Source organism: Schistocerca cancellata, chromosome 2 (assembly GCF_023864275.1).
Source record: "Schistocerca cancellata isolate TAMUIC-IGC-003103 chromosome 2, iqSchCanc2.1, whole genome shotgun sequence".
Taxonomy (NCBI): domain Eukaryota; kingdom Metazoa; phylum Arthropoda; class Insecta; order Orthoptera; family Acrididae; genus Schistocerca; species Schistocerca cancellata.
Genome location: NC_064627.1, coordinates 829,822,749 through 829,846,834, shown reverse-complemented (window position 1 = coordinate 829,846,834; position 24,086 = coordinate 829,822,749).

Here is a 24,086-nt window from a genome sequence, read left to right as displayed (position 1 = left end):
CTTTGATCCGTAAGAAGAACGTAGCACAAAGGTGTTGCATATGTTGGAGCGCCCTCGGTTCAGTGTGAATGTTTGTGTGCCTGCAACTGCGTGTGTATGAATTCTAATCTTTTCCGAATCTTGGTAATTTTTGCTTCTTTGTGAATTTTCCCTGTCCCATTACTTTATGTCCGGGGGAAACCATCCACATGGATTAATATTAGAGATTGTGGCCCGTCTGCCATTATCCTTTCTCTATTCAAAAGTGTCCTCTGTAAGATGTTAATTGTTCGCGACTGCGTGGTTTGATGTTACTAAAATCTGGCCACGGTACATAGGAATTGTGACTCCGCGAACCACGAGGGCACACGAGTCTGTTGTGAAACGTATAGCGTTTCACAAGCAGTTGTGCTTAGTCACCAGGCAGCAGCAGTCTACAGATACATTTCATCAATGTTTTAAGGAATAAATAATTTTGCCTCCAATCTTATCGCCGCGCGGGATTAGCCGAGTGGTCTGAGGCGCTGCAGTCGTGGACTGTGCGGCTGGTCCCGGCGGAGGTTCGAGTCCTCCCTCGGGCATGGGTGTGTGTGTGTTTGTCCTTAGGATAATTTAGGTTAAGTAGTGTGTAAGCTTAGGGACTGATGACCGTAGCAGTTAAGTCCCATAAGATTTCACTCACATTTGAACATTTTTTTTCCCAATCTTATCCAGTGTACCGATGTTACGTCTCTGTTACCTACGCCATTTATCTTGTAGTTTTCCTTGTTAGCCCATCCATCGCGTTTCCATGGGCACAGGTCCAATAATTAGTATCCTTTTCTTATTTTAAACATGTGCTCTGGAATAGATCTTGTTTTCAGGAATGTTGCTGCAAGCTGTACTTATGCACAGTGTTCGCGCACTCTTTACTTTATTCAATATTTTGTGAGATTTTCTTATGAATAAATTAAGTAATTTTCCGACTCAGCGCAACCTCTCATTTGTCGCGTGGCTAGAGTTGCTGGCGACCCAAGCTTTTACGTTGATTTCGCTGTCAGATAGCATTTTCTTATTCAAAGTGCGCGTGGCTCTTTTAGCCATCAGGATACATTCAAAGTGCGCTTCACGCTTCTTACACATAGCGACCTTTTATTCACGCTACTTACACCAGCTTATTTTAAGAGAGTTATCTTTTACCAGCCATCTCATAGGCTTTCAACCGTGTAGTCCCTTCACTGTACTAAAAAAGAGAAGTGAAAAAGAAAGCAATGAAAGGGATAGATACTGGTACTACTTAATACTGATTGCACTGCTTGATCAAGGGAATGAGCATAAAAATATTCTCAAATATGACAGCCGCGTAGAGAACCGGCCACGTAACACAACGTTAGCGGCAGAGGGTGGTCGGATGCCCTTCGTGACGCCAACCCTACCCTCCTCCAGCCCCCTTCCTCCCCCCCCCCCCTCCCCACCTCCTGGCCCCACCCTTGGGACAGAATCTCGCGTTGAACTGTGTGAATCTTTTCGAAATATTTGTGAATCACGTAACTGAGGCAGGACGTGGGTAGCAGCCCGGTATTTACATTGGCGGATGTGGAGAAAGCCTAAAAACCATATGTAGACTGACTGGCTGGCTGCCACACCGGCACTCGCCGTTAATCTGTCAGGCGGATTCGACCGGGGGCCGGTGCGCCTCCCCGAATGCCGGAAGCGGCGTCCTAACGCGCGCGGCTATCTCAGTTGCTCAATTGTACAACAGGTTGACGTCATTAATATGGGCCTGTAGTTATGAACATCTGTCTGACTAGACTCCTTTTTTCTTTTTTTCAGTTGGTGGGTACTCACCATTGCCCCAGGGTCTTATGATAAGCTACTGTTAGCAAAGGATAAACTTCTTTCGCATAATCTACACTGAAGAGCCAAAGAAACTGGTACACCTGCTTAATATCGTGTACGGCCCCCAAGAGCACGCAGAAGTGCCTCAACACGACGTGGCATGGACTCGACTAATGACTGAAGTAGTGCTGGAGGGAACTGACACCACGAATCCTACAGAGCTATCCATAAATACGTAAGAGTAGGGGACGATGGAGATCTCTTCTGAACAGTACGTTGCAAGGCGTCCCAGATATGGTCAATAATGTTCATATTTGGGGAGTTTGGTGGTCAGCGAAAGTGTTTAAACTCAGAAGAGTGTTCCTGGAGCCACTCGTAACATTTTGGACTGTGGGGTGTCGTAGCATTTTGGACGTGTGGGGTGTCGCATTGTCCTACTGGAATAGCCCAATGCCGTCAAAAATCACAATGGACATGAATGGATGCCGGTGATCAGAGAGGATGCTTACGTACGTGTCACCTATCAGAGTCGTATGTAGACGTATCAGGGGTCCTGTATCACTCCAACTGCACACGCCCCACACCATTACAGAGCCTCCACCAGCCTGAAAAGTCCCCTGCTGACATACAATTTTAAACGAGATTCGTCCGACCAGACAACAAGTTTCCAGTTATCAACAGTCCATTGTCTTTATTGACGGGCCCAGGCGAGGCGTAAAACTTTGTGTCGTGCAGTCATCAAGGGTATATGAGTGGGCCTTCGGTTCCGAAAGCCTATATCAATTACGTTTCGTTGAATGGTTCGCACGCTAACACTTGTTGATGACCCAGCATCGAAATCTGCAGCAATCTGCGGAAGGCTTGCACTTCGGTCACCGTGAACGATTCTCTTCAGTCGTCGTTGGTCCCGTTCTTGCAGGATCTTTTTTCGGTCGCAGCGATGTAAGAGATTTGGTGTTTCACCGGATTTCTGATATTCATGGTACACTCGTGAAAGTACCCAGTTCATCGCTTCCTCGGAGAAGCTGTATCCCATCGCTCGTGCGCCGACTATAACAACACGTTCGGAGTTACCTGCAATTGTCCAACTGCGCCAGACACTTGTTATCTTATATAGGCGTTGCCGAACGCAGCGCCGTATTCTGCCTGTTTACATATCTCTGTATTTGAATACGCATGCCTATACCAGTTTCTTTGGCTCTTCAGTGTATGTGGTATCTACAAGTATCTCATTCACACCAGGTGCCCTTCCACTACTGAACGAGTGTGACTGAGTTACTGTTCCACAATTACATATTATCTGCCATTTCACGTTACGTACACAACCGGTAACTCTCTTGTTCTTGTGCTACCTCTGCAACTGGATATGTGACGACAGAAATAATGCCTAAATACGTCATGCATCCTTTGCGATCAGTAAAGACATTCTTGACCTGCTGTATGACTTTATATGCGACGTAGCTCACTTAACTGCGTATCTAAGCGCATATACTAGAACTGTCGCTAACCTCCCACGTGACATTATGCCGCACCTTTATTGCAAGTCAAGATGTCTGCCTTTCTTTTTGCTACCCTATGGTCACCAACGCCATTCTCTAAGTTAAGTCATTCGAAAAGTTCGCATCAGTCTGTTTCTAGGAGATCTAATACATCGTTCTCAACAGCTGGTTGTTTGTCTGACTGCTGGATGTAAATTTCAGACAATACATTCAGAACAATGTCACATATGTCCCTGTCTCTGGCAGTAGTTTTGTTCGCATGGCTCTCCCATTCAATTGCTGGCAAGTTGAAGTCCCCACCTGATGCATGATCACGAAACTTTCTGCAGCCTGTCTGTCACTATAACCGCTGACGCAGGTGATCTGCAAAAGCAACCGATTACCATGTTTAATCCCCCCTCCGGTGTTTAAATTCACCTACATTATTTCACATTCGGATACAGTAATGACCTCATTAAGTGTTATCGAATTCCTTATGACAATAAATACGCCGCCAGCATTGTCATCTGATCTACCCTTGTGATACGTATTCCAATCTGAATTTACCATTTTGCTGCTTTTACTTCCAATTTCAATCTATTTTCTGTTTCGACTACAACGTGGGTATTATTATCTTTGATAAGCGATACTAATTCTGAAACCTTGCCACATGTGCTCCTGTAGTTTACTAATATCACACTAATATTTTCTCTTTCCGATCTGCGAGGACAAAAGTTCTTAGAGAAACGCTCCTGATTTCCCTTCGACTTCGGTAGGCATTTTATCATTGACGCCTAGGAGGAACGACTCTGACCTAAAAGAAATCCAATGTACTGCTCGAGTAGCAGAGGGCAGCCCAAAAAACAGTGGATACACCGGTTCCCGTGAGATCACCGAAGTTAAGCGCTGTCGGGCGTGGTCGGCACTTGGATGGGTGACCATCAAGGCCGCCATGCGCTGTTGCCATTTTTCGGGGAGCACTCAGCCTCGTGATGCCAATTGCGGAGCTACTCGGCCGAAAAGTAGCGACTTCGGTCAAGAATACCTTCATAACGACCGGGAGAGTGGTGTGCTGACCCCACGCCCCTCCTATCCGCATCCTCCTCTGAGGATGACACGGCCGTCGGATGGTCCCGGTAGGCCACTCGTGGCCTGAAGACGGAGTGTACTATTAGCTAACAAACCATGCATTGCCCGAGTATTCGTTTGCCAATTTGCTATTAGAAACGAAAACAAAAAATGAACTGTCTTTGTAGTGTAATATCAAAAAAAACTTCATTTCCATATATTCGTGAAAACACTTTTCAAATTACGAAACAGTCGTACAAAGAAATATGCTTAATGTACAAGTGTGTAAGTACAGCTGGTTCACGTGTCTACAACGCGATTTTGTAAACAACGTCTCTTCATAGCTGTGTCGCAGCGTAGCGTATTGTTTTCGCCAACAGCCGTTTGCGCTTCGCAGTGGAAAGCTGTCAGAAGCACTGCCAGGTGTCAGGGATTTCCCGAAGGTGACTCGATTGTTGGAATATTGTAGTAGTAAAGACTGAAATAAGGTACTGAAACTCCATGCATGATGCGGCATTGTCTCGCGCATCTCATTAGTTATGACGTCAATCTCTTGATCTATGTGTCGTACAATTACATAATTTTGTAGGTACATTCAGCGGCATATGTCGATATTGTATGCACAGAAGTAATAAATCTAAACGTTATGCACAATGTGGCAGTTATTCATGCATCTCAATGTTCATGAGATCTTATTTCCTGAAATATGTGTTCTACCATGGTATAATCTTGTAGGTGTATTTAGCGGCATATATGGATACTGTCTGCCAAATTTATTGCGAATAGGATCAGTAACACAGAAATAATAAACTTAAACGTCATGCGTGATGCGACAGGTTTTGACGCATCTCATTGTTTATAACGCCATATCTCTTGAACTATTGCAGGCAGGCGATTCTTGCCCCCACAGCAATTATTGCCCGACAGTAAGGGATAGGTGTACCAAGTTTGGTTGAAATCGGTCGGTGGTTTAGCTGGAGATGTCGAACATACACACTTACACACACTTACACACACATACACACACACACACACACACACACACACACACACACACAGACACACACACACACACACACACACACATCCATTTTTCTAATAAGCAGGAATAACAGCGGTTGAGAAATTCATGTCTCACATTGTCGCAAAATTGTCCTAGCCTCTGATTTAGACTTTCTACTCGGCTCCAAATCAGAATACCGGGATCGACTCTAGGCACGATTCTGTAAATAGTGCACTGAGCCTGTACCCAGCGTATGTTGCTAGCTGCCCTCAGCAATACAGCCAACTGCCTAAAGGAACCGAGAATGGCCTCGGCATCCACGTGTCAGGCGTCATTCCTACCGACATGAACTGAGCCAGGATTTGCAGCCGGTTGTACCCATTGCATTCGGTGCCCTCCGGCAGAGTGTCCACCACAGTTCAGGTGAGTCCTCCCAGGAAGCACACCGAAAAAAATGTTCAAATGTGTGTGAAATCTTATGGGACTTAACTGCTAAGGTCATCAGTCCCTAAGCTTACACACTACTTAACCTAAATTGTCCTAAGGACAAACACACACACCCACGCCCGAGGGAGGGCTCGAACCTCCGCCGGGACCGGCCGCACAGTCCATGACTGCAGCGCCTTAACCGCTATGCTAATCCTGCGCGGCGAAGCACACCGACCTGCCTGCTATTTCCACGAGGGACTTCATTACCGGCCTAAAGTTGGATCATACCTACCCTTTGTGCTTGTCCGGGCTTGATAGGAATATCGGCTACTGCCCCATCAGACTAGGCAACCCGCGCTTACTCGGCTGTGTTACCAACACTGGACAGCACCTCGTACCTGTAGCTAAGGCGTAAGGCGGTAGCCATACGGCCAGTTCCCACTTTCGCTCCCCACCCAGAGATACGTGAACCAACGATATCCGCCACTCACTCTCGAGAGAAATCAAACCGGTCAGATGTTGCGCATCGGAGGACGCGAGTACAACTGGACTTCCAGGGGATTCGACAGCTTCACAGGTACAGTATCGTTGCTTTAGCCACAGGTGCCCCTACTTCGATGCAGTTTAAGACTGTCGACCGTGACCAACGTATCTTCTAGCTGTTTACGAACGGTGGCCAATTCTCCTTCTACTCTGACACTTCAAGCATAGTTCCTATTCATTTCGTAGAGTGCAAAAATTGTATGAAATTACGAAGAAAACATACTAACCATAATACTCAGAATTCACTGACAGAAAACAAAAGGACTTCAGCAAGAGGTCCAGCTGAAGCTGCGATGCACTCTTTACATAAATAAGAAAAATGAAATTAGAAACTAGCATTAAAATCTATTCTATAAAGTTGTCATTGTACAATATTAAAAGCAAAAAGTGCAAACTGTTCCAAAAAAATCGATAACAATGCTGAAAATATACAAACAGCACTGTCCGCTAGAAAGTCAGCAAAGAGCTTAGCATGAAGGCACGATATCCGCTCTAGACGAGTTGTAGTTCACGTTGGTGCCTGACGATGGCAGGGTACAAGCTCGTCGAAAACCGTAGGAGGTGACGCATCCCACTAGGGCGCCGCTCTGTCTGGTGATGGATATATGTCGCATAAGGGATATTCACACCGAGGTACAGGAACCTACTGTCTGATTTTGTGCAACTGTTAGTTCTCTACTTCTCACTGAAAGTGATCTGTATCTTCTGCAAGGCAATGCGCACCCTTTCGGTCCCAGATTGAGTCATAATACACCGACGAAAAAAAATCGCAACACCAAGATGGAGTTGTGCGACATAAACGGAAGATGGTACGCGTATTTCTACATCTGAAAGACGTCTATTCAAATTTCGCGCCAGTGGCATAGGGGTGGTGCTAGTACGCCACTATAAGGCTGCAAATCAGGTTTGTTTTAAATACACACTGTAACAGTAGTGGAGTTAGTTACGTTTGAGATTGGACGTGGTGTGTTGAAGAATGTCTTTAAGGCGACAAAGACGCCATTATCAACATCTCACTGAGTTTGAACGAGGTTGTGGTTGGTTGGTTGATTTGGGGAGGGGACCAAACAGCAAGGGCATCGTCCCCATCGGGTTAGGAAAGAATGGGGAAGGGAGGCGGCCGTGCCCTTTGAAAGGAACAGTTCGGACAGTTCCCTGAAGCTATTTAGAGAAATCACGGAAAACCTAAATCAGGATAGCCGGACGCGGGTTCGAGGTCGTGTTATAAGGTTACGAGAAGCTTGATGTTTCTTCTGTGATGTTACAGAAACACTTAGCAGGAGTGTAGCCACTGTACATGATTGTTCGTAGCTGCGGTCACGAGATGTACTCTCGCGACAAGACTTGGTTCCGGACGACCACATGGTACTACCGAGAGGGAAGACCATCGTTTCCGGCGTATGGCTGTTTTAAAAGTACATTTGCATGCTGAGCTTTTATTAGCAGGGAACGTAATTATAAGTAATGAAATAAAGAAATAATTTCAGCCATATAGTCCACGGCTGTATAAATATTGTATGCAGCCGCTGAAAAAATTTGAAGATTTTTGAGCGCCAGATTATTGGCGGAATAAGAGGCACTTTTTGTTTTCTAGCTCTTGTCCAGATCGGACGTATTTTGGAACTCCGCCATTAATACTACATTATTTTATCAATACATTCATGAGTTGCAACCAATCGGCACTCGTAATTGCATAATGCAAGTCTCAATGTAAGTGTCGTAATTTAATTGGGCTTTATTTCAGAATGTACTGTTATTACTAACCTATGAATGTTTTACTTTGTGTCTTTAGTCATTGTAAGATTGTTGGGTGACTTGCACGGCAAAAGGTTGCGCACTTCTAAGCAAAACGTCGTCCAGCTCAATCCGCCGTCGCCTTCAGGTGCTGTCTTATTACGAAGTCCGATTTTAGTGAAAACACAGAGAGAAGAAACACAGTTAAAAATACATGAACCTACCTTTAACACAAAAAAGCCATGCTCAGGCGCCGAGAGTTTGTCTGAAACATGTTTTACCAATCCGTAAACTTAATTGATCTCTATTTAATATTTCTTACTATAACTCAATGTGTTGTCTCGATCCAGATAAAAACGAGCCAAATTAAACTCCGTCGCACCGTACTGCATCTGCAGCAGAAATTTGAGCAGCAGTCGGCACCACAGTGACCACAACGAACTGTTACAAATGGGTTACTTCAACAACAGCTCCGAGCCAGACACCCTGTAGCGTGCATTCCACTGACCACAAACCATCGCCATTTGCGACTTCATTGATGTCAAGCGATAGTTCATTGGAGGGCAGGGTGGAGGGCTGTTGTGTTTTCTGATGGAAGCTCGCTCTGCCTCGGTGCCAGTGATGACCGCTCAAGTTGGTTAGTGCGGTATCGGCCGCTATCCGGTCGGCCGCAGTTTCAACTACGCGCGCCACCAGTTACGCCGCCGCGTTTCCTACAGCCGCCACCGCAGCACGGGAAAGACTACGCCGCTGCCAATGAGATGCAAGCATCCCCCCTAAGTTCGAAAATTCATGCACTGACCCCTTTCTGTGTCTTTGCCAGTTGAATAACATATACAGACTTTCATAGTGGCTCGAACTCGACATCTGCCGAATAGACAGTGTAATGAAGAGCGACAGATTTATAAATCCTATGTATCTGTATACATTTCTACATTCAAATCCACTGTTAGCAACAGAGGCTGCGACAAATATATGTATTATTTTTACTATTTGATATTAGACATGGAATAAATTAATATCTGAATTCTCTATTCAGTATGGCATCTGTTCCTCGCTCCTATATCCGGTTAAAGAACCACACAGCGTGCGAAGGAAGATACAACAGCTATAAGGGGGCCAGTTGAGGGCCTGGAACCAACATGTCTGCGTGCTGGACAAACTTGACCTGCATCTGGAGTTAAGCTCTGGGCTGCTACTTCGTATGACAGCAGGAGCACTCTCGTAGTTATCCCACGCGCCCTGACTGTAAATTTGTACGTCAGTCTGGTGATTTGACCTGTTGTGCTGCCATTTATGAACAGCATTCCAAGAAGTATTTTCTAACAGGACAACGCTCGTCCACTTACCGCTGTTCTAGCCCACAATGCTCTACAGAGTGTCGAGATATTGCCTTGGGCTGCTCGATTGCTCGATCACCAGATCCGTCTCCAGTGGCGCACATATGGGACGTCATCGGACGACATACCCATCATCGTCCCAAAGCAGCATTAACCGTCCCTGTACTGACCGACAAAATGCAACAGGTATGGAATTCCATCCCACAAACTGACATCCGGCACCTGTCCAACATAGTACATGCACGTTTGCATACTCGCACGCAACATTCTGGTGGTTTCACCGGTTTTTAACGCACCACAATTTCACATTTGCTGTCACTTAAATATATTATCTAGACAAATGTATTCGCGAAACTCCATTGTTCTGAACATTAGGTATATTTTGGTGCTGCGATTTTTTTCCAAGTGTACATTTAGTAATTCTGTACAGATGTTAGTGTGTTTGTGTGCAACAGAACTCAGTGCTATTTACTTGGACGTAACCTAGTTCGCTTTACCCCTAGTGTTCAGTTCTGATTTGTTTATTTAAGGCTGCGAAGAAGTTTTTTCATAATTTAAAAAGTTATTGCTACATTGTCCATTTATAGGTCAACACCAGTCACTACACACACTGCACTCTGTCACGTGACCTCAGGGCCACATATGAATTAATACTATACTATACCATCATTACTGAGCAAGGAATAGCTAAGCTCGTAGACAGAGTGGTACGTCGCTAACGTTTGTTAATAAAAGTGTGAATCTCTTTGTTGCAGCACGTAATCACAAGGGAGGTGACATAGTGGCGTAACTGTCAGACATAACAAAGTGGTTAAGATGTTCGTCCCCAGTTCTAAATGGGCAGGTTTTCAACTCGCAGTCGTACTGATTTGCGTCGGTTTCCCACAGTTCTAAATTACTGCAGGTGGATTCCAGCGTCCTTTCTTCATCAAGGCCATGAATAATGCCTTCTCCCGTCTTTGCCTCTAATGACCTCGCTATAGACACGTTGTTTGGGATAAATTGTTGTAATATGCACAGTGGCCCGTCATTTTTTTTCCTAAAACAGACCCTAGTTTTCACAGTTAACATTTTTAAACAATGCTAGAAGACATCTGATGTAATTTAAATTTATGCAAATTAAATTAATTTAGCACAATACAGGAAAGTGTCAAACACAAGCAGTGTACTCATCATGCTCTCATAAGAACATCTTACTACTGTATTGCTTCGTCTCTTCTAAGAATGAATATGCTAATGTTGAAAACGATGAAAACGCATCGCCTTAACCTTCACAGTCAATGAAATCATCTTCTGTTAATGGAAAGTTTATAATGCGGTAGTCGTATCTGGGACAAAGTGGCACTCATTCAGTCAAATATATCTGCAGACTTTGAAGTGTATATTTTTTAAAATGTCCACAATTTAAAAAGGTTGATCGCTCATCTAACTGAAAGTTTTCGAAAACAGGTTGAAAACAATTTTTTCAGTTAATAATTTCACACTTATGGATTAGAATTGTTTGCAGCTCCAATAACAGCAATAGAAAAGCGACGAAAACTTAGTGGTCACTTCACTACAGTACCGCTTTGGAGCGCAGTCTATGTCCGTCTAATATCGATACGGAATTAATTTACACGAGATGCGGGAACGATATAGAGACGTGGTTCAAAATTCAAAATTCTGTAATTTTATTGTTAGCAGATTTCTGTACTTTAATTTATGGATAGTATCGTTTGACGGCTCATGTTATCCTCTTCTCCTGTGGCATATATTCTATATGCAACTTTTTATTTTCTTGTAGCTCATTGCCAGTCTATTAAGTAAATTTTCTGTGCCTGATTGTAGCGTACACTTCACGCCACATACTTATACAGCGTCGTTTATTTTCGTTTCTGCAAACTCACAGTAGATGGCAGTATCTGGCTAAAGTAAATTGTATATCCCATTGTGGCGTAGCGTCGAGAAATAAAGGTAGTTTAAGCATTTTTTCGTAATTTTGAAATAGAAAGTGTTTAGAATACGCTGTCGAATAAGCGATTGTTATTTCCTCTTAACAATATGCCGATACATTTTTTTTTCGATGTAGCACTGAGTCTACTTTCGGCAACGACGTATACTTCACATTCACAAGACAGAAAATAACACCCCCCCCCCCCACCAAAAAAAAAAATCTGTAAGTCCCTCCAGATGCTCGAGCGCTATGCACTCCGCCTCGCCTTCTGTATACACCTCCTGTCCCCCACATGGATACTCTACGTCCTCCTTCCTTTCCCCCATCTGCTCCTATTCCTCAAACATATCCACATACTCTATACCTCCCGCCGCCTTGATCCCCCTCACCCCCTGGTTGCTCCTGTCCTCTCCAACCCCCACCCTCTACCACGCCTTCACTGTTGTGTCCCCCCTACCCTCCATCTCTACACCCTTCATCACCTTTCCCAAGGTGGCTTCCGTCAACTCCCCCTCCCAGATGATGCCCTCTCTCCCTCCATTTATACCTCCTATCAACTCTGATCCTCACGCCCCCTCCTTTCCTTGTCCTTTTACTGGGCTCCCTCTTCCCCTCCCCCTCACCCCCTCCATCCTGTTTTTCCCACCTACCCTCTCTCTGCCTTCCTTCTCTCACCCGAGTCCTTTTTGCGCTTTCCTTCCTCTGCCTTTCCCCATTCCCTCTTGCGTCTACCCTGCTCCCCCCTTCTGAGTCCTCTCCCTTCGTCGTCCCCCCCCCCCGCCTTTCGTTTTTTCCTCTCCTCCCCCCTTTTTTCTTACCCCTCCTCTGTCCAGGTCCCCCCTTCCATCTGCCCTTGCCTGTGGAGTATCATCATTGTGCCGACCTTTTAATGCAGTGTTCCTAGTTATTGTTAAGTGTTGTTCGTCTTTCAAAAGTGTTGCGAATGGACATCATGCTGTCGCAGAGTGTGAGCGGCGTACTAAGCTTCTGCCAGCCCGCCCCCTTCGGAGGGAATCGAAATCCAATAAACGGAAAAAAAAAGAAAAAAAGAAAATAACAGGGAGAAGAAAGTGGAGAAGAAGAAGGGGAGAAAGGTGCCGACAAAAATGATGAATTCCCAGCGAGGAAACGGCTCAGAACACCATAACATCAACTGTCACCAACAAGAAGAAACTTCGATGCCATGCTTTTACCTGAGATGACGAATAAAACCCAGAAAAATCGTTTCAGATGTGGCTTACCTGGATGTAAGAATTTCACTTTTGTACAGTGCGCTAAATACAAAATAAATCTGTGTTTCACAGCACAAAAGCAAATGCTTTTATTTGCACCTCCATAAAAAATGTATCAGAATAGACCATAAATGTAGGGACTTCAAAAAGAAAGTTAGGAATGTCGCCCCACGCTGTGAGCATCAGACAAGGCTGGCGCACTGTCAGAAGTGAGTACACGTTCCGGCTTTCCAGTAGACGCAGGTCTGCTGTGGTGCAGATAACGGGTAGATCACAGTGTGGGAGCGAAGTGGTGCAGCAACTGGATACGTACTCCAGAGTTGACGTACGAGGGGCAGTACGATTCTTAAGGGCCAAAGGTCGAAGCTGCACAGAACTTCACCTCGAATTTATGGAAGTATATGGACCAAACGTAATGTCGCGTCCAGTAGTCGTGAAATGGTGCCAACAATTTGACCAGCGCCCCACAGACGTGTTGATCGGAAAGGAGGGCCATCGACATCGATCACAGAGGACAATGTTTAGGCAGTCGAGGAAGAAGACATGGAGGGGGGGGGGGATTTCCGACGTTGAAGACAGGTTCACACAGCGGTTCTCGAAGGTTCCATCCCCCAAGGAGCAGATTTCTATCGTCGAGAAATTGAACTACTAGCAGAAGGTTCCAACCGATCTTTACAGAAACTTGGTGTCTGCGAGGTATGTTCAAAAAATTCCTGAACATTCGTAATTTGGCGCCAATGATGTGTTGGAGCAAAATGCGGTTTACGTCCCTGCACACGCCTGTGTTTAATGTGTAACTGCCGCAAGTTTCATTGTTGTATGTTTGTTAGTTATTGTTTAGTGCTGTATTGAGTAGAACGTTGTCTCGCACAGTTTGCGGATTTCGAGATGGCAGAGTTACAGAAGCAACGCCTCTGCATTAAATTTCGCGTGAAAATCAAGAAAACCTTTACAGAGAACCATCAAATGGTGCAGGAAGCCTGCGGTGATGGGTGCTTAAGCCGTACTCTGTTCCAGGAATGGATCGCACGGTTTAAAAATGGCCGGACGGAACTTAACGCCCTTCGACGTCTACCGACGACGCTCTTGTCAGAAACGTCACGAAACTGTGCGTGCCAAGCGAAGACTGACTGTCCGAGAGATTGCAGAAGAATGTAACGTTTCAATTGGGCTCTGTCCTGAAATACTGACACAGCATCTTGGAAATCATCGTGCTGACGCAAAGTTCGTCCCGTAATGCATGAGTCAAGACCAGAAAGACCTTCGCCTCATAATCTGTGAAGCGCTTTTGGATCGCACAAATGAGAACGAGATGTTCCTTCAGAAAATCATAACTAGTGATGAGACGTGCGTCTACGGTTGTGATGTTGAGACCAAGGTTCAGTCTTCACAATGGGTCGGGAAAGGTTCTCCGAGACCAAACCTTTTTGAACCTCGTATGTTGAAAAACAGAGTCATGTATTTGTGTCACTTTGAAATGTAATGCACAGTTCAATATGAGTTATTTGGCCTGCTACAATAATGTACAACTTATTTTTTGAAGTAGCCTGACATGAAAAATGTTCTGTTTGTATTTTCAGACATAACAATAGAATAACGTCTTGGGCTATTTACATAAATATATTTGTATACTTCAACTATCTGTTTATAAATAAAATTATTTTAAAAAAAAGTCGTTTTAGAGACTGGCAAGGCTCACAATCTATACGCACATAAGCTAACAGACACAAATACTGTAAGACTGTACTGAGTGAGAACACACATAACTGCAGTTCGATTTCCAAAAGTGAGATGAAATGTAAATAACGGAAATGCAATGCAACAAAAAGTGCAGGAAGGCAAATACTGCCGAGTGTATATCTGAAACGAAGTCTTACGACGTCAGTCTCAGCTAACAAAAAAGGAAGAAGTAGTGGTTTGGAGAATATGTAAACAAGAGGCAGAAACACTGGAAGTAATATGCACACCAGCTTTACATACAAAATGCTGTTTTTAATCTAAAACAACCAAAAATGTACAAACATATGAATCCAGTTTGCAGGATAACCGCACATCCTTTATAAATAAAATCGAAACGCGGTTGGCATAAAATTCTCTTTAATTAAACTGCAGTAAGCTTAAGAAGGAGACGGTCGCAGGTTCGAATCCTGCCTCGGGCATGGATGTGTGTGATGTCCTTAGGTTAGTTAGGTTTAAGTAGTTCTAAGTTCTAGGGGACTGATGGCCTCAGATGTTGAGTCCCATAGTGCTCAGAGCCATTTGAACCATTTTTTAAGACGGAGAAGCTAATAATAACTGATTTTAACAGCTGCAGCGGAAGATGGGCACGCAAACAAAGTCTGTACAAGAGTTTTGTCGATTATTGTAGTGGACATAGCGTCCACTGGCTTGCGGGACAGAGCAAGGTAATCAAAAACGTTGCCAAGAGCTGTTCCCAACGCTCCATTAGTGGCTCATTGTTCTGGGATATTAGTGCTGAATTCCTATTGTATTGGTTAGGAGGGGCAGACACTCTTGAAGGTCTTGCTGCATACGCAGATGACGCCCCAGCAGTTGTGACTTTGGACACCAGAGCGACACTAGGGGAAAAGACGAATGATGTTCTTGTTCAGATGCCGCGGTATTGCACAGGCGACAGATTGGCTACGGCCGTTCATAAAACCACATACAAACGTCTGTAAGGAAAATTTTCTCTACCCAGAAATCCTTCCTAGAGTCGTGACCATATCCCTACAAAGCGCAGCACTGTTTCAATCTAGACGAGAAAAGGAACTTTCCATAAGACGCAAAATCCGTTCCTCAGAAAGCAGCTAAAATTATGCGTAAGATAGCCCCTGCTGCCGCGGCCGACTATAAATTTCCGGCGCCTGTTTTGCGGTCTCATCATGAAACTGTCTTGAGCGCTATTCTGCGCTTTGCTGGCAGCGTGTGCGCCGCATCGCCTTCGATTGGAGAACTACGGAACAATACTACGACGAGTACAAATGGTTCAAATTGCTCTGAGCACTATGGGACTTAACTTCTGAGGTTATCAGTCCCCTAGAACTTAGAACTACTTAAACCTAACTAACCTAAGAACATCACACACATCCATGCCCGAGGCAGGATTCGAACGTGCGACCGTAGCGGTCGCGCGGTTCAAGACTGTAGCGCCTAGAACCCCTCGGCCACCCCGGCTGGCGACGAGTACAGAGAGCGTACTCCCGAGACTCACGTTTCACACTACAGCTCAAAAATGTTCAAATGTGTGTGAAATCATTTGGGACTTAACTGCTAAGGTCATCAGTCCCTAAGCATACACAATACTTAACCTAAATTATCCTAAGGACAAAGACACACACCCATGCCCGAGGGAGGACTCGAATCTCCGCCGGGATCAGCCGCACAGTCCATGACTGCAGCGTCTAAGACCGCTCGGCTAATCCCGCGCGGCGCACTACAGCTGTCGACGTTTTTCTGGCGATTCTCGGTATACGTCACATGGATGTCGTGGTACGTTACAGGGCAGCGTTGTGTTGGATGGGGTGTGAGCAATATGCTCGAGTGTACATTACAGGCGCTCATATCTGTATAACTACTAATCAAGCTGCGGGCCTATGGGGTATCGTCTCAGTTGTGCGACTGGATTCGTGATTTCCTGTCAGGAAGGTCGTAGTTCGTAGTAATAGACGGCAAATCATCGAGTAAAACTGAAGTGATATCAGGTGTTCCCCAGGGAAGCGTCCTGGGACCTCTGCTGTTCCTGATCTATATAAATGACCTGGTTGACAATCTGAGCAGTTCTCTTAGGTTGTTAGCAGATGATGCTGTAATTTACCGTCTAGTAAGGTCAACCGAAGACCAGTATCAGTTGCAAAGCGATTTAGAAAAGATTGCTGTATGGTGTGGCAGGTGGCAGTTGACGCTAAATAACGAAAAGTGTGAGGTGATCCACATGAGTTCCAAAAGAAATCCGTTGGAATTCGATTACTCGATAAATAGTACAATTCTCAAGGCTGTCAATTCAACTAAGTACCTGGGTGTAAAAATTACGAACAACTTCAGTTGGAAAGACCACATAGATAATATTGTGGGGAAGGCGAGCCAAAGGTTGCGTTTCATTGGCAGGACACTTAGAAGATGCAACAAGTCTACTAAAGAGACAGCTTACACTGCACTCGTTTGTCCTCTGTTAGAATATTGCAGCGCGGTGTAGGATCCTTACCAGGTGGGATTGACGGAGGGCATCGAAAGGGTGCAAAAAAGGGCAGCTCGTTTTGTATTATCACGTAATAGGGGAGAGAGTGTGGCAGATATGATACGCGAGTTGGGATGGAAGTCATTAAAGCAAAGACGTTTTTCGTCGCGGCGAGATCTATTTACGAGATTTCAGTCACCAACTATCTCTTCCGAATGCGAAAATATTTTGCTGAGCCCAACTTACATAGGTAGGAATGATCATCAAAATAAAATAAGAGAAATCAGAGCTCGGACAGAAAGGTTTAGGTGTTCGTTTTTCCCGCGCGCTGTTCGGGAGTGGAATGGTAGGGAGATAGTATGATTGTGGTTCGATAAACCCTCTGCCAAGCACTTAAATGTGAATTGCAGAATAATCATGTAGATGTAGATGTAGAAACGGCTAAACTGCGGTACGGTCACACAATTTATTTACTGGTTGCCTATCTAACGGCTTCCAGGGGCAACAGTAATTTAATTTTCAATATTTCATATAATTATTGACGGAATATTGAAATTTAAGAACCTGTCATAATCTAATCATTAAGCTTTATAATATTACACAGTGAGGTAAGTATCACAGCTACAAACTACGTACATCTTTTGAGGCAGTGGAACTCAAAGCGCGCGAATTACCCACATTATATTCGTCTAGTATTTGAGAATGAGAGCACTCAGCAACTTCCAACAAACTTTACACACAATTTCAAATGTTGACAAAGTTTTTGTTTTCTCGGAACCCCCTCACAAATAGAAAAGAGTTTATCTCTTACTACATTTTCGTTTTTCATGCAGTAAAACTTCTTCATCAGGCATGAAGTTTTAATTTATTAATTCATAGTTGCTAATTCTGTTAGCAGTACATTTTGCAGACAGGGTCCACATATACCACTGAATATACCTGCAAAATTAAAATATTACACCACACGTAGTTCAGGAGATATGTCACAAACATTGAAATGTGTGTAAAACTAGTTTTTATTTATAACGGAGCACAAATTTCCCTGGTTATATTCATCTAGTGTTTGATAATGAGAACCCTAAGCGACTTCCAACAAACTTTAAACATAATTCCAAAACTTTCCTAATTTTTTTCTCTCTTACATGCTTACGTTAAATATTTAAATACATTAACAGATTTGTAAAGTAATCAGAAATTTGAAACTGTTTTATACAAGGGAGTTCGATTCTTTAAAGAATTGGGGGGCAGTGGTGATTCCTAATCAAAGATCTTTACGGTCCTGAAACTTAGGCGACTAACACTCTGATTGGGATACTAACAGCATTGCTAGAAGGGTATACAGCATAATGTCAGGAACTAGGAATCGGCTCTGTATGCGTGACATTGCCCCTACTAGAGATCTAGTACATCTGTTAACAGGTCATGGTCCAAATTCCAAATATCTACATCGAGTAGGATGTGAACATGTAGAGGATTCCGCTGATCATGTCGTTTTCACTCGCCCTCGTTTCCAAGTAGAAAGAGATAGCATATAATTAGACTGCGATATGTGAACAATTGTGTACGACCTAAACTTATGGACTACAGTTAATATGATTCTACATCCGACATACACTCCTGGAAATGGAAAAAAGAACACATTGACACCGGTGTGTCAGACCCACCATACTTGCTCCGGACACTGCGAGAGGGCTGTACAAGCAATGATCACACGCACGGCACAGCGGACACACCAGGAACCGCGGTGTTGGCCGTCGAATGGCGCTAGCTGCGCAGCATTTGTGCACCGCCGCCGTCAGTGTCAGCCAGTTTGCCGTGGCATACGGAGCTCCATCGCAGTCTTTAACACTGGTAGCATGCCGCGACAGCGTGGACGTGAACCGTATGTGCAGTTGACGGACTTTGAGCGAGGGCGTATAGTGGGCATGCGGGAGGCCGGGTGGACGTACCGCCGAATTGCTCAACACGTGGGGCGTGAGGTCTCCACAGTACATCGATGTTGTCGCCAGTGGTCGGCGGAAGGTGCACGTGCCCGTCGACCTGGGACCGGACCGCAGCGACGCACGGATGCACGCCAAGACCGTAGGATCCTACGCAGTGCCGTAGGGGACCGCACCGCCACTTCCCAGCAAATTAGGGACACTGTTGCTCCTGGGGTATCGGCGAGGACCATTCGCAACCGTCTCCATGAAGCTGGGCTACGGTCCCGCACACCGTTAGGCCGTCTTCCGCTCACGCCCCAACATCGTGCAGCTCGCCTCCAGTGGTGTCGCGACAGGCGTGAATGGAGGGACGAATGGAGACGTGTCGTCTTCAGCGATGAGAGTCGCTTCTGCCTTGGTGCCAATGATGGTCGTATGCGCGTTTGGCGCCGTGCAGGTGAGCGCCACAATCAGGACTGCATACGACCGAGGCACACAGGGCCAACACCCGGCATCATGGTGTGGGGAGCGATCTCCTACACTGGCCGTACACCACTGGTGATCGTCGAGGGGACACTGAATAGTGCACGGTACATCCAAACCGTCATCGAACCCATCGTTCTACCATTCCTAGACCGGCAAGGGAACTTGCTGTTTCAACAGGACAATGCACGTCCGCATGTATCCCGTGCCACCCAACGTGCTCTAGAAGGTGTAAGTCAACTACCCTGGCCAGCAAGATCTCCGGATCTGTCCCCCATTGAGCATGTTTGGGACTGGATGAAGCGTCGTCTCACGCGGTCTGCACGTCCAGCACGAACGCTGGTCCAACTGAGGCGCCAGGTGGAAATGGCATGGCAAGCCATTCCACAGGACTACATCCAGCATCTCTACGATCGTCTCCATGGGAGAATAGCAGCCTGCATTGCTGCGAAAGGTGGATATACACTGTACTAGTGCCGACATTGTGCATGCTCTGTTGCCTGTGTCTATGTGCCTGTGGTTCTGTCAGTGTGATCATGTGATGTATCTGACCCCAGGAATGTGTCAATAAAGTTTCCCCTTCCTGGGACAATGAATTCACGGTGTTCTTATTTCGATTTCCAGGGGTGTATAAAAAGGAACTGCTTAAATCTCAACAGTTAATATGATTACATATCCAATACATAAAAAGCAACTACTTAAATTTCAATATGCAAGATTAAATGGACACTATGAATAACAAAATAACGTCGACAGATCAGAAGAACAATGTAGAAGACTAACAGGAAGTGTTTCCTTCACAACAGAGAATGATAGGCACAAATAAAATATAATCATGAGAAACTATTAGACGAAGATTAAAAAATTGAAAAATTCCCTGGTCACCCACATGGGTGTGCTTAGGATCGAGGATCGCCAAGGCACGCACTTACTAGTGGGGACAATGAAATATAGTGTAGTGACAATAGGTTTAGGTGTAGGTAGGGTTCATCTAGCGATACAACCTGGGAGTTAATCACTCAGAGCTTTTAATTAATTTTTTTATTTTATATTTTTATTCGATTATATTATTAACATTCTGTTTTATTTCTATATTAGTATTAATAATGGTTGCCCCTAATCATCATCAGTGCCCTGCGCTAGGGCAGGTCTTCATATGTAGTCTCCATCCAAAAAAATGGTTCAAATGGCTCTGAGCACTATGGGAATCAACTGCTGTGGTCATCAGTCCCCTAGAACTTAGAACTACTTAAACCTAACTAACCTAAGTACATCACACACACCCATGCCCGAGGCAGGATTCGAACCTGCGACCGGAGCAGCAGCGCGGCTCCGGACTGGAGCGCCTAGAACCGCACGGCCACCGCGGCCGGCCCTCTCCATCCAGTTCTGTCAATTGCTACCCTCTTCACTTTCTCATAATTACTTTCTGTCCTTATACTATCCACCATCTGGTATCTTCTTATTCCTCTTCCATTCACCGTTCCTTCCTTAGCGCCTTCAGTAAACAATCGCTTCTCATCCATCTTCCAAGTCAGTTATGTGTCTTCTTCCTGATTTACTTAAAATTTCTCTCTCTACCCGCAATCTTTTCAACATTTCATTTCTCATTTTGCCTACCCATTTTATCGCTAGTCCATCCTCCACCGAATCCAACTCTCAATTGCTATATTCTTCTTTCTTCCTCTTTCCTCATTGGCCATGTCTCAGCTCCGTATAACACCACGCTCCATATAAAGCACTCTGCCAGTCTCTTCCTCGGGTCCCTGTCCTTGCACCCACATCAAAGCCTTCTTCTCTTACTAAATGCATTCTTGGCAGTTGCTGTACACGTTTTCACCACCTTATTGCATCTCATGTCTTCCGTAATCATGCTTCCCAAGTATTTGTGCACACTAACTTGTTTTATATCTTCCTATCCTAACTTTATAGTTGCTCTTACTTTTCTTGCCCTTATCACCGTAAATTTTGTCTTTTTCTTATTCTCATTCCGAATTCCTCACAGGTCTTATTTAATTCTCTTAACATTCCGATCATAGTTCTTTCGCTCTCTGCCAATAAGACCATATCATCCGCAAATCGAATACATTCAAGCCGTGTACTATCAACCTGCACTCCTCTCTTTCGTTTCACATATTTCTGTTAATGCTCCACAAATACGTTAAACAGTATTGGGGAGAGGCAGCAGTCTTGCCTCACACTCCATCCAAATGCGCTTTCCTCTGTCATCTCATTCCTAATCTGTACTCGAATTTTCTGTTGTAGGTATCGATTCTTAACCAGCCTTCTATCCAAAACTTAAAATTTTTCTTGTTGCACGAAGATTCAGTTCAAAGGAAGAACTGATAGCGGGAGTTGACAACTATTTTGCAGGCCTGGAGGAAACTCATTTTCGAGATGGGATGAAGCCATTGAAACATAGTTGGACCAAGTGCATTAATCTACAAGTAGGACTACACTGGGAAATAAAAAAAGTTTCAGTGATATAAGTACTTTTTTCTATTCCGTTCTGAGAACTTTTTAAACCACCTTCGTATCTTACCTAGCAACAGCTTTGTTCTTTTCTAAATAGACTTGGGTGCCTTCTGTACACCGTCAAAAAGGGGCAGAGTCAAGTGTTTGTCTTTTCTTTTTGGCAGAATCTGCCCTCGAACTGTTTATCAACATAGTTTTTTCTGTTTGATATTCACGCAGGGCAACATGGTCGACCTTTGAAACTGTATCCACGGCTCCGGACTGGGACACTTAACTTACGAAACTGGTATTCTCCGTGTGTTATCTATATGGTAGTGCACAGATTTTATACCAGGCCTAGCATTTTGCCCAGTAACTGGTTGCCAAAAATTACCAAATTCTTGTTTAGCGATGGTACTCTGTTGATGAACATAAAATTGTCATTTGAAGCCTATACAGTATTGTGTAAAATTCTGCGACAAATTGTAATCGGTTTTGTCTGATTGTTACAATGATAGCTAACTGAAAGAAGCACGACGTGTAGATGTGCACGCAACTCACAGCGATGGCATCAAAGAGATACATCAAGGTGACCCACAGATACGATTACTAGATTACTAGGGGACTGTACGAATAATGTTAACTTCGCGTATGAAAGCCTACGCCGGTTTATCCTCGGATATCAGCAATAATAATCACTTTGTGGTTACAAGTTGAAGGGCAGTGTCAATATTACGAGCGTAATTGTACGAACTTCCTGCTTCCGTTGTACCAGCGGCTGCTTGTCGTTCCTGTTTCGTTTATATTAACAGAGGTCACTTACGCAATTACCCAAAGCTGCCACAAAATGACATGAAGGGTGTCCTAGGACACTCCATCCATTATAACTTACACTGCATGGCCTGGCTCCCGTTTCGTGTTTCACATACAACATAAATATTCTTCGGTATGAAATCCGTGATGTTATCTACTTCTCTCCTTAATAAATTTGCGAGTATACAATCCAGTGCTTATTACACTGACATGTGTAGTACGATAACATGACTTAACATTATGTTGAATTAACACTCATTTGGTAAACGAACGATATGGCTAATATTTAACAGTTAGCAAGTTGTGAGGACGACTTGTAACACAACTCATTTGACTTCCCTCTGTTGAGGAACAATAATGTGCTGAAAATTTCACAGCAAGTTGGGCGGAAAGATGTAACATAAGGAACATATCAAGAATATGACATTGTAGTATTAAAGTTGCTGTAACGTGAACTTCAAGTTTGGCAAAACTAAACAAAAAGAGATGCAACGTGTTGAATAGGACAACATTTTAATTTTTCTAAAAAATTCAACGTATGAAAATTCGTGTTTTGTGGGTGCTGTGCGGATAGCATTTTTCTTATTAGTGCAGACTGCTCGCGATGACAAGATCGCAAACGATACAGTCATTCATTCCTGACGTTATACAATATTATCAATAGACACAAAAGTGTTTTCCACTATGACAATACATCTTTATAAATGCTGTCTGATTCCTCTACAAGTTGAAGATAACCTTGCCCCCTCTGTATTTCAATCCCGAAAACTTCGCCATTTCAAAGAGCTTATTTCAGTCAACACACTGTCAAAAGGGTTTTTCTAAATCAACAGTCGGGTCTGGTGATCTGTTAGGAAAGCGTGTGCCTGGAAACAGAGGTCCTGGGATCGAATCCCGCTCCAAACACGAACATTTTTCCGTATGCCTCTAACTTCACCTGCGCATCTCAGTGATGCGGAGATTCGCCAGAATTGACACGAGGTTCATATTTGACGTTAATCTGTAGGCCCTCTCTCCCCGATAGGGTTACTGGAGTGCGTTACGGACAAGCAACTCACTAAACTGGAATTAGTTGAAAGGCTAACACTAGGAAGTTGCGCCACACAAAATTATTAATGTTGTCTGATTCCATAAATGCTATAAATATAGCTTTGTCTTTCTTCAACCTATCTTCTAAGACAAGTCCTATGCCCCCTGTAAGCCGGCCGCGGTGGTCTCGCGGTTCTAGGCGCTCAGTCCGGAACTGCGCGACTGCTACGGTCGCAGGTTCCAATCCTGCCTCGGGCATGGATGTGTGTGGTGTCTTTAGGTTAGTTAGGTTTAAGTAGTTCTAAGTTCTAGGGGACTGATGACCATAGATGTTAAGTCCCATAGTGCTCAGAGCCATTTGAACCATTTGCCCCCTGTAAACCTGCCTTTCTCCTGTAGACAAACTGATCGTCCAGAAATCGATTTCTACCCTAACAGCCGGCCGCTGTGACTGAGCAGTTCTAGGCGCTCAGTATGGAACCGCGCTGCTGCTACGGTCGCAGGTTCGAATCCTGCGTCGGGCATGGATGTGTGTGCTGTCCTTAGGTTAGTTAGGTTTAAGTAGTTCTAAGTTTAGGGGACTAATGACCTCAGATGTTAAGTCCCAAAGTACTTAGAGCCATTTGAACCATCTACCCTACCAGTTTTCCA